This window comes from Tupaia chinensis, unplaced genomic scaffold, assembly GCF_000334495.1.
Source record: "Tupaia chinensis unplaced genomic scaffold, TupChi_1.0 Scaffold000459_1, whole genome shotgun sequence".
Classification (NCBI taxonomy): domain Eukaryota; kingdom Metazoa; phylum Chordata; class Mammalia; order Scandentia; family Tupaiidae; genus Tupaia; species Tupaia belangeri.
Genome location: NW_006159968.1, coordinates 2,987,636 through 2,999,771, shown reverse-complemented (window position 1 = coordinate 2,999,771; position 12,136 = coordinate 2,987,636).

The window sequence follows — 12,136 nt, the reverse complement described above, 5'->3', positions numbered from 1 at the left end:
GAGCGGCCGGGTTAGTTTCGTTTTGGCATAGCTTTCCCCGGGAGGTGGTTTGAGCCCGTTGCACGGGTGGGGAAACTGAGGCCGGGCGTTAAGGGAAGTCCTAGGACGCACGGCCAAGAAGGACCATAACTGGCGGTAACTAAGGCCTGTGGGTCTTCGAAGTTGGAGCTCTTGCCCTCCGTACAGCGTCGTGGGACCTGATGGAAATGCTGGGAGTAACTGTGGCCCCGTCGTTACTGCCAGGTCTCTCTGGGCCAAGGGGCCACGCACTCGTCCCGAGCCCTTCTCCGCGTTCCCCAAGTTCCTCCCATCAGCCTCCACTCTCGCTGTTCGTGTCCGGTCCGGGATGGTTGAAGTGGGTGCTCTCTTGGGACCGTGGTGGACGTGGATGTCGCCCAGTGTGGTTGTTGGGCCACCTACTTCAGATTGGCCTGGGCAGCTGATCACAAAGGCCAGCCCAGGGTCTCTCTGTCACCACATTGATCGAGACTGTGGGTTCTTTGGAATCTGTTTTTCTACTATCGTCCCGGGTTAGAGGGACCCAAAAGTTTGTAGGTCGCTGTATTGGAGGCTTTTTGGACAAACGCGCCACTAAAATACTGCTACTGATCCATATTAAAATGACCCAGATAATTGCAATGTGACTTTAAATCCAGTAGCCCACATGAATATGTTCAAACTAGGGATGACCTGGGTCGAGGATGGAGAGGGAGCTTGAGGGTGATTGATTTCAGTTTTTTTCCCCCCTAAGTTTTTTTTAATAGTAAGTGTTTCATACACTAGAATCTTTAAACTCTTCCTGGCATGTTTCTTAGAATTCCTAACTTCTCATTGTCCTTATTTTTGTAGACATAGGGGACATAATTTCCAGGTCAGACTTAAATGCACATTCTCCCTAGTGGTGGGAATAATTTCCTAATGCTAGAAAGGTTTGTGTAATGCTGTGGCCAATCTTTAAGCTTGTGGTCGAGATTCCTTTTAACTCCTCATCCCTGTGTGGGTACATGGATATGCCTTTCCAGTGTCTGTATCCTTAACTCATGTTCTTGGATTTGTATCCAGGAGATCTGTCAGAAGCTTGTATTTTTGTTTTATCCCTGTAGGCTGGAGGATTGTCTTTTACCATCTTCATTGTCCTTATTGTGAGTTTATTATTTCTAAATTCACATTCGCATTACTTAGTGAGTATTTGAGATCAGCAGTGTGCTAATCTTTTACTTTCTGAGAAAGCAAAGGAAGAGAAACCTATTTTTTCAAAGTCGAGGCTTCATTGGCAAATGCCAATATTAGGGGACTTGGAAAAAGTTCTCAGAAAAATAGAATGAAAAATAACAAGTGTATTTTGTTGCAGAAATTTTTGAAGTGCGTGCAGTTTTTTTGCGACATGCATTGTCCTTGAACTTTTTGTAGACTCCCTTCATATAAGCACCCTATACAATTAAACAAATTTTTAGTTATCTAGCTAAGGTTATCTGTCAGTAATTTCTTAGTGTGGATATAGGAAAATTGTTTCTTTTAAAATGTTTGGGTTTCCTTTGCAAAATGATTTTAGGATAAACAGTGGTATCGTTTCAATAGTTAAGAATGCAGATTTCACTCTCTGACTTGAAAATAAGTTAAATATTTATTTTATCGATTGTCATCATAGTATATTTCCTGGTACTGAGTAAGTATGCTGCTGATGAGAGGTACCTGTATGAAATGGGTTGATTTACTATTTATTTTCACTCTCCTTTGGCAGCCAGCACTGCCAGAGTTGCCAGGTTAGTGCAGCAGACAGAAGGACTTTTCAGACATTCTATTGTAGAATTAATTTCCAACATAAGTGTATAAGCAGAGATGCTAAATTGTCACTTTCTTTAGGGGTGATTTTAAGAAGAGTCCTATTTAACTAAGCTAAATGAGCTTTTTTTTTTTTTTTTAAATATTAGATGAAATGATTGAAAGCCTTGCTTTAAAAGCTCAGCAGGTATATCTTTAAGGGTTTTAGATAGGTGGAGATGATCACCTTGGTCTTTCATACTCTCGAATTCTGAAGGCAATCCTTGCTGTAAATTTAGAATGATTCTGCTGTTGCTATTTTATTGCTTATTTGGTGTTGGGGCTCTGTCATTGAAACTGGTATTGGTAAGTGGCATCCATTTGAGGAAACAAGTGAAGGAACTGCTATTGGCCAAGCAGTTGCATGTCTCATGATTGCTGATAGCTGCTTCATCGGAGGTGTTTTGGAGATCCATATATTGTTTTTGAGAAAGCAGCTACTGGAAGTGTGCCTCACAGGAAGCTGCTGGGACATAGGACCAATTCTGGGGTCTTGCCACTATATTTCAGCCTATTTGAAATAGTCAGTAGGCACAGATTTCAGGACTCTGTCATCGAATGCTCTTCAAACCTACAAACCTGCAATCAGACACATTTTTCTAAAGACCTTTATTTCATTCTGCATTCAAAGGACCACTAAAAAGCATTTAATTTTAAAGATTTCATACTCTGAATCAGAATTTGAGTTTTAAGGAATGTTAAAGCTTAATTCAGTCATTTAATTTTATTTGTTAGGAGATTGAGACTCATGAGTTTTGGTGACTTTTCTAAGATCACACATGAAGTAGAACCAGGATTTGAACACAGATCTGGTTTTTAGAATCAGTAACTATAGTGAGCATAAATAACGTTTGTATTTCTCTGGTCGGTAAATTGACAACGGTTTAGTAATTTTTCCCCTTGAATTCCATAAGACAAGGTAAGCTTGGTCAAAACTTAATCATTTTGTGAGGTTACATGAAAAGTTTAACAGTTGCCTTTGCATTTGTCTTGTTACAGAAGTCAGGGCAGAAAGGCTGTGGATTCCACTCCTGTGCTGAGTGGCTGCTCCCTTGTAGAGGCTCAGGCTTAAACACTTTAATAAACTGCAAGAAAAGGGGCTTCTTAGATCAGAGATAACTTGGCTTACCACAGGTTCAATAGAAGGTGCTCTTTCGTTATATATGGAAATACTCTTTTATTGTATGTGAAAAGTTATTATATATTGGCTAGTTCTCAATAGTTGGCTGTTAAACTTTGCCGTCAGTAATTATGTGTGGCTAATGGTTCGTTTTCATTTAGATGTTGTCATTGATAAGTGGGTGATTTTGTTAGGCTTTGGTAATGTGGTTTCTCCATGGCTGTTATTTTTCCTACGATGAGACAAATTAAATGTAATTTTCTAATCCATTCTTATGAAAGAAGTACAGAATGAAGCATGAAGTGAAAGATGGGTGTTGGTAGAAGTGTTTTTCTTTTAGAAACATATCACATGCAATTTTACCTCCAGGTTCATATTACTGGCTTATGAGCCATTTGTGTTCATTTATATTCTCATTCTTTCTCTCCTCCCCTCCCTTTCAGATCCTCCCCTCCACTCAGGCCATGTATCTTGCCAGAGTTTTTAGCTGAAGAATGTTTCTTCCAGAGTGACTTTTGGCTTGACACTACTTTGTTTGCTGCCTAGGTCTCATCTTCAAATCTGTGCCATCTCAAGGGGCCATCAGACGGCATTAGATTATGTAGGTGGTAGGAGTTAAGGCTGGAGGAGGAGAGAGCCAGGATTTAAAGGGTTTTATATACAGTGCAGAGAAGCAGTTAGCTTGACTGGAGGTGTGTGCAATCTGTCATAGTTAGAGTTGCTGTGTAATTTATAGGCATACTAGCAGTCTCCAGTTTTTTGATTACTTTATGAAGACTTTGGAACCAGCAGCTGGCGTTACGGTTAGGTTGCTGGACTCTGCAGGTAGTCCACTGTGGTCTGAGTCTTGGACCTGGTGGCTTAAACCTCATGTGGGGCGTGCGCGCCTGTGTGCCCAAGATCCCATGAGGAGATGGGTGAGAAGGGATTGTGGCGTGGTCATCCCCCTGAGGAGTGATTAGTTGCTTTCTCTCTCTTTTCTCTCCAGCGATTGTATACACCCCGTAGTAAAAAAATCTATCTTTAAAAACAAAAATAAAGACTTGTAATTTTTTATTAGTAATAGGAATTAATTGTTGAAGAATGATTGTGTGCCAGGCAGTATACTTTGTGTTTTATGTGCATTATCTTATTTTACTTTCCCAGTTTGAGAGGTCCCATTTGACTGGTTTTAGAGACGGGCAGATAGAGGTTCAAAATAATTCAGTAAATATGACTAATGACAGTAAGTGGTAGAACTGGAATTGAAACTAGGTACGTCTCACTTCAGAGTCCCAATTTGTGTACTACATTGCTTTGAGCCGGGCGCAGGAGAGCATTGAATCAGATCCTGCCACTGTCTTTTAACACTGTGCCTGACTGATTACATAATAGGTGCGTGGTAACTGTTGTGTAAATGAATGATTGCGTCTTAACTGAGTCAGAGAAGTTATCCTTTGGATACCATAACCTGAAATAATTTCTTTTTTAAAAAATAAAATCAGTGTTATACAAGTTTTACCATTTATGATGAGGTCCTTAGCAGGTATCCCAGTAACATTTTTGAGGTCTGAGACAAGAATGCAGACAAAGGCCTGGAAATGATCCAAATCGGGGGTTTTCAATGTTTGTGCTGTTGATGTCTTGGCCTGGGTAAGTTTTTGTTTGGGGGAATGTTGTGGGTGTTGTGCATTGTAGGATATTAAGCAGTATCCTTGGCCTCTACCTACTAGAAGCCAGAGTAACCCTCCCTTTTGCCCCAAGGTTGTGACAACCAAAACTTTTTCCAGACAGTGCCAGATGTCCCTTGGGGGACAGCATTGTCCCTGGTCGAGAACTGTATTAAAGTATTAGAGATCAAGCTGTGTTTACAACATGGCCTGCTTTTCCCATCCAGCCTGCTCCCCAGAGATTTTCTTGTCCACCCTGAGGCCCAAGCAGCCTGCAGGCCTGCTTCAGGCAGCAGTGACCTACTGGGGCAGGGCAGGCTCTTCCCTGACCCTGTCTGGTTCCTTCAGGGAGCTGAGTGGGCCATTTTCCTCTTCAGTACCACACTTCTCCACCTTGGGATTTCCAGACAGTTCTAAGCACCTCCTAAAAGTATAGCGTTTGAGTAGCTGGGCAGATGGAAGCCCAGCTTTCAGGGGAACTCAGTCTGCCTCCCACCTTGGGTGATTTGGAATGGGCAGCTCTAAACAAAAACAACTGCAGCCATCTTCCTCTGGTTTTCTAGGGCAGTGATTTTCCATTTCACTGGTCTGTCCTCTGCCTTGCCCACACACCCGTATAAAAGGGAGGGAGATAGTTGGTGTCTGGGGAGGCAGAGGCCCTTTTTTCATGGGTCAGATGAAGACACTAGTTCTCAGAATAAAACTGCTTCTTACCTAAGTGGCTCCTCCTGGTATGGAATGATCCAGTTGTCATTGACATTGTTTCTGTGGTAGTGGGAGGGGTTGTGGTGGACCAGTCTCCCTCTGTAGGCTCCCATGTTCTCCCCTTTGCTTGTTTATTTACTGCTCTCTTATCTTAGGTGTTAGGTAGCTTTGCTCTAGTTTACATTAAAGAAGGAAGCGCTGCTCAAGAATTTTCATCATACCTTAGAATCAGTTTTCTGTATGAACCCCAGTTCTATTACTAGCTCCATTTTCATGTGGAAGCACAGTCTCCCCTGGTGGAACCCCTGCGTAGAAGTGAGCACCCTTTTATCCTGTAGTGGTTTTATTGAAACCCTGAAAGGTTTTTATTGATTTCATTGAAGGAAAGAGGGTTCTGCTTACTCAGAAATAAGAGAAGATGGCCCCAGCTATTTCAGGGAGCAAAAGGTGGCCCAGAATATGGGACATGAGCTGTTCATCTAGGTTAAAGGGTCTTAAATATTTTTGCTAAGTGAACCCAGGTGAGCTTTTGATGTAAGCCATGATTGTTCTTCCCCCCAAAAATGTAAATTCTCACACAGAATTTTGCCTAAGTTTCAAGTGATCCAAAGGGTTCACTGCGATGTGTCCCCTGAAAAGGTGAAGTAAGTGACTCTGTGGCAGTTACTCTTTGATCAGAGCGGTGCAACTTGGCTTGTGGGAAAATACCATTATTTGCCAAATGTATTATGCCATTCTGAGTGCTTGTTTTTACTACTTTTCTGTGTATTTGTCCCTATTTTTTTCATGCCTCTATGTTTTTTTTCCTCTGTTAACCTACTGAAAGCTTAATAATTATGTAGATGAATACTTATAAGGTTTTTCCAAATTTGATACTTGTGGAGAGAGTTAATTTAAGAATTATAAGATCACTAGAGAAAGAACTTAGGGAAAAATGAAATAGAATAGGGTATTAGAACTAAAAAGGGCGTTCAGTCCAGTCACTAAGGAAAAACGAAACCGAGGTGGGTTCAGTGTGCCGCATAGCTGAGTGATGGTATGGTGCTAGAGAGAGCTTACCTGGGCAGCGCACATCCACCTGCTCCTACTGCCTTTGAGGGTGATGGAAGGTGTGGGAGAGAACATTATACAGTGGATTTGAAGGAGGAGTCAAAATTAACACTAAATAGAGACATTTAATATTTGTAATTATCAATACAAGTCCAAGTAACTATCAATCTGTGTATTAGGACAGAGACACCTGCACTTATTATAAAAACCTGAATAGAACGATTGATAAAGATTTCAGGGGGAATTCATAAATGTTGGCCAGCCATGGTGGCACTGTGGTAACTCAGTGCTCTATGATTCCTAGGCCACATGGGAAGTCCCCGGGTTCATGTGCTGAGGGCTTTCTCTGCATACTGGGCAGGTGCAAGTACCTGCAATCGAGGCTGGCGGCCGTCAGATCATGATATAAAGACCGTGTTGGGCATGCCAACCCGCCCCTCCCCTTTTCTCTCTCAGTCTGCCTCCTTTCTGGTAGAAATAAATAAATGAATAAAAAAAGTGCTGAAATTATTTTTGGCCTGTTAGATGATCAAAAAACTTTTTAACAGTAATGCATAAAGTCAGTAAAGAACAGTAGAAAAGAGACATTAAATTGCTAATTTTTTTTGAAAGAATTTGACAATGTATTGGGTTGTCAGAAAAGTCAGGTTGCACTTTTGCTAGAGAAACATAGCAAAAATACATGATTACTTTTCCAACAACTCAATATTATAAAGAACTCTAATGATGTTTACACCCCTTGATCCAATTATTTCACTATTGGTACTCTGTCCTTAAGAAATGATTAACAGTGACACCAGCAGTTGGCATAATGGCTATGTCGCTAGACTCCCATGTGGTCGACTGTGGTTCAAATCCTGGACCCGGTGGCTTAAACTCACTCTGGGCTCATGTGTGTGCGTGCCCAAGATCCCAAGAGGAGAATGGAGGAGAAGGGATTGCAGCATGGCCATCCTCCAGGGGGTGATTTCTTGCTTTCTGTCTTTCTGTCTGTCTCTGTCTTTCTGGTGAGTGCATGCGCCCTATAGCAAAAACCTCTCCAAAAAAAAAGATAGATATGATTAAAAACAAGGGATCAGATTCTCTGTGAGGCTGTTCTAGGTTCCCATCCATAGACTTCTGTGAATACTTTGGGTGCTCACACGCCCATCATCCAGGACTGGCTGAAGCTGCTGGTGCCTGTTTGTCCATCTGTCTATCTCTGATGGAATGAATGAATAAACAAACAAATAAATAAACTTAAAAATAAATAATTAAAAACAGATGGCACCATGTTTTCTTCATGAAGATGGCAGTCACAGTAATGTTTATAAGATGTGAAGAGCTAGAAGCTTTATCATACAATAATGGAGAAGAGGTGCAAAGTGATCATACTGTGCCCTTACAATAAAATATCATCAGCCCTGACAGGTGGTACTTAAGGCCCTGCCTGGATGACACAGCTGGTAGACTACTAAACTGCAGTGCTGGAAGCTGTGTGGCTTACTGTGGGTGTGAATTCTGCCTGTTGACCTGACACAGCCAGGTGCACAAGCACACTCTTGAGCCTGATAAAGCTGGAGACTGGGAGAGGGGGATGGTCAAGGGTACAGTCTCTCTCTCTCTCATGCACACGTGCACGCTGTGTGTCTGTCATAAATAAACCTAAATTAAAGAGATCCCGTCATCAAAACAAATAGCTGTCTTTTTGAAATCCCAGCACCTTATGATTATTTTCTTCTCTACAGGTAGTATTCTACCACTAGGAAAAAAAGATGCTCAGATATTTTTATACCTTGAACATGATTTTTCGTAATTAAAAAAAAAACTTGAAATTAAAATATTGCACCGATTCTGTTCTCCCTTGAGCTTGTAGAAGGAACTTTGTAGGGATCAAATAGTGTTGACTTTTCATAGTGGCTTAGGAAAACAGTGCATTGCTGTCATAGAAGGAAGTGTAAAATTCATTAAATGACTTAGAGCAGTAGTTGGTGGATAGGTTGTCCTGAATAGGAAGTACAATAATAGAGCTTTTTTTTTTTCTGCCTATCATTTGCATTTTTTCCTCTAAAGGAGGAAGAAATAATTACTGCTTTATTAAGTGTTGTTTTCCGTCCTAAAAACCTGAGAGGCTAAGATGAATCATTGTGTGAAGGTTCAATGTAGTGTGAGTTTATAGGGTGTTTTTCTTTTTTTGGAATGATCGTGCTTTGTAGAGTGAATACAATTCTAGGGAAATATGACCACAAAATGAATGTTGGCAGTTGCTCCGGTGATTAATATGTCAGACCTGTCAACATTTTCTCATCGTGTGTTTGCCAAGTTCATTCAGTTCTTGATGTGAGCCAACTCTCAAGTATGTTCTGAAGCAAACAGGAGCTAATATTATTTTTCCACTTTTTTATGGTATCATAGTTTTCTATTTGCATATTTATCTATTGTTCTCTAATTTCAGGTGTTATTGGATAGCATGGCTCTAATTTTTATTAAAGAAGAAATCACTACTCAGAAGTTTTTCTTTTTTATAAAGACTTTAAAATTTTCACATTAGTTTCACATTTTACATAAAGTCCATATCATGATGTATACTACACCTATATTTTTTTGAACAGAGAACTTTTCGTTTTGGTCTGTTAAATATTTTTTCTCTTTGCATCTCACACTCACTCTTTTCCACTCACTCTCAACCATCCCTCTCTTACAGTCTCTGGTGTCTACCCTTATGCTCTCTACTATTGCATTTTCAAATATCTCAGTTTCTGTGGTAGAAGTACAGATACTTGGTACAAATTGAGTGAGGATATACAATATGTATCTTTCAAAGTCTGACTTACTTTGCTTATCATTAAGTCTTTATTTTCACCCACTTTGAGTCAAACGATAGTCTCATGGTTTCTTATAGCCACAGTTCTTCAACCCAGTCATCAGTTTTGGGACACTTAGGTTGGTTCCATGTTTTAGCAATTGTGAATACTGCTGCAATAAATACGAGAATTTTTCATTGTACTCTGAATCAAGAATTGGCTGTATTTTCAAATTAGGCTTTAAACCTTTTGCTCTGTAGTCTTAAAGAATTCTATCCTCCTAAATACCATTATTTTGTTTTTATTCTTAGTTGGTGAATTCTTCAGCTGTACCTTTTTATTACCTGGACTCCAGGGTGTTTCTGCTGCAGTAGTTTTCTGGATAATAGTGTTCTTCACACCCCTGCTATTTAATTGAATTTTTTGAACAGCTGTCTTGGCAATTTGCTATCAAGTTCTCTGTGCTGTGGTTGCATTTAACTTTAAATAGATCTCACTCCTGCTGAGTAGAGAAGGTGAACTGTATGGTGCCCAGCTTTGCCCTTGTCTGTTCTTGGATCTCATAAACTTTGCAGAAGGTACTGTGACAGGTTCAAGGACTTCCCCCAAAGTTGAAAGGAGTGGCCATCATTTATGATAACTGGCTTAAATGAGCTTCATCTTGCACTTAATTAGAAGTATTTTCACTGTTTGACCCACTAAATGGAAGAAGATAATATCTCCTAGGGATGTTTAGATGCAATAGAATTGAAGTAATTGTGCTTTAGAAGTAGAAGTGCTTTACAGACATGTTATTAGAATCAGCATGTTGTCAGAACAAGATAGTTGCTTCTGCGGGAACATCCTGCCATCCACTGTGGCTCCTTCCAGAAGGGCATCTGCAGAGGGGAGGGCCCTTTAAGCAAGCACATAGCAACTAAGATTTCCAACTCCAAGTCCCCGTGACTTCTCCTTCTCAAATTGGACTGTACTGTGCCAGTTTCAGAGGCCTAGTTACTTCACTTCAGAAGATAAGCATCAGACTTAAGTGACTGCTCTGTGCCACCTTTCTTCTCCGTTCATCCTGGTTCTGTGCTTGGTTTTCCAAGAATGGGGGCATCTACCCCTGGTGAGTTCTATTTACATGCCTTCACACAGCCTTCTCCTCTTGGCACAGGATCTTCATGGTTGGCTCTTGGCCCATACTGGACAGTGGCACAAGGGAAGTTTGAGCTGCCTTTAGAGCCAGAGTTTTCAAAATCTCTCCCCCAGAAGTATAATAAGGACTGTGATGGGGGAAAGATGCTGAGAGCAGGTGGCCCTCCCTACCCAACCCAGCTTCAGCTGGAATAGCTCTATTCTTATTATTTTATTTGTGGGATTCTGCATTCAATTTCAGTAGGGTAATAATGTTGGCTGCTTTACAGAAGCTTGCAATTTGTAGTCTTAGACATTAGAATGTACCACCCTACAAGAACGTAAGCTGTTTACTATCATGAGTCAGTAACCTAGAAGCAAAAGCTAAAACCGTTTAGCTGATGGTGTCACACCTGTTTAGCTCTGATAATCTTCAGCATCAGAGATTTTGTAATCTCTCTTGGTCATGTCAATCATAGGCACTGTTAGCATGGTCTTGGAATCACAAATATTCTCTTTCAGTTTTCCTTGTTTTCCTGTTGGATTTCTCTCAGGGATCCATTAACTTAGCAGATGTTTTAATGTCTACATTTGCAAAGCACTGCTAGGTGGAGAATACACAAAGCAATCTCTAGTTTCAAAAAGTTTGTCCTATTTAGCCGGGCGCGTGTGCGTGCGTGCCCAAGATCCCGAGAGGAGAATGGAGGAGAAGGGATTGCGGCGTGACCATCCCCCCTGGGGGGTGATTTCTCGCTTTCTGTCTCTATGTCTCTCTCTGTCTGTCTGGCGAGCGCACGCGCCCTACAGTGAAAAATCTCTCCAAAAAAAAAAAAAAGTTTGTCCTATTTATAGAAGGATGTGTAGACAGAGAAGGAAGTAGCCAGTGCCTTGAGAATTGGACTGTGGGAGTTCAGGGTAATCTACCACTGATTGGAAGAGGAGGGCAAGGGGAAGATGAGTGAAGATAGGTTGATAAGCCTCAGCGCTTAAAAGACATTACAAAAGCAAGGGGCTGGGTGGTGGTGCAGCAGAAATGCAGTGCTCTGCGAGGCTGGTCCACATGGTTCCAGGTTTGCATCCAGAGACCTTGAACCTACCAGGTGTGGACGTGCTCATGATCTAGGGCTGGCTGGAGCTGGGAGTGGAGTATATCATGAAGACCCAGTTTGGGACACCAGTCTCTCTCTCTCTTTCACAGAAGAAATAACTGAATGAACTTAAAAAAAGGAGTAGTGAATGTAGAAGTGCTGGTGGTTTTGGGAAAATATTTGAGGCAAGTCATACAGGTGGAAATAACCAGCAGGAAGTTGACATGAGACATTAGTGCTGAGGAAGATGAAGACTTTAAGGCCCTGTGTGTGTGTGTGTGTATGTGTTTGGTAATTCTTTTAGTCAGCATATTTACTGGCCACTTACTATTTGTCATTTATTATGCTAGACATCGAGGATACAGCTGTGTCCTCATACTGGAAATACGGACATCATCATAAACATCATCCTCACTGTCATGAAGCTTAATTGCAAGGTTGGGGGGCAGGACGAAGAAAGGTGCTGAGCATGTAATTGTACTGATCAGAAGGGAATTTATGAGAGATTATACCTGTTTTCTTTACTGCTGTATACGTACATAGCTTTTGGTACAGTGCCTGGCTCCATGGTACACACTCAGTGTATGTTTGTAGAGTGAATCAAAGGAATGGAATGGATGTTACTGCAAAGAAACACAGATTGCTATGGAAACATGTAGGGGAGGTTGGAGGGAGAACAATTAGAGGTTATTAAAATACAGAAGTCTCAGTGGTGGGCGAAGGTGATGGTGTGGGGTGGATTTCAGTGAACAAATTTGAGCACTGTTGAGAAGGTACAATTGATAGGAGTAATTGAATGCAAGG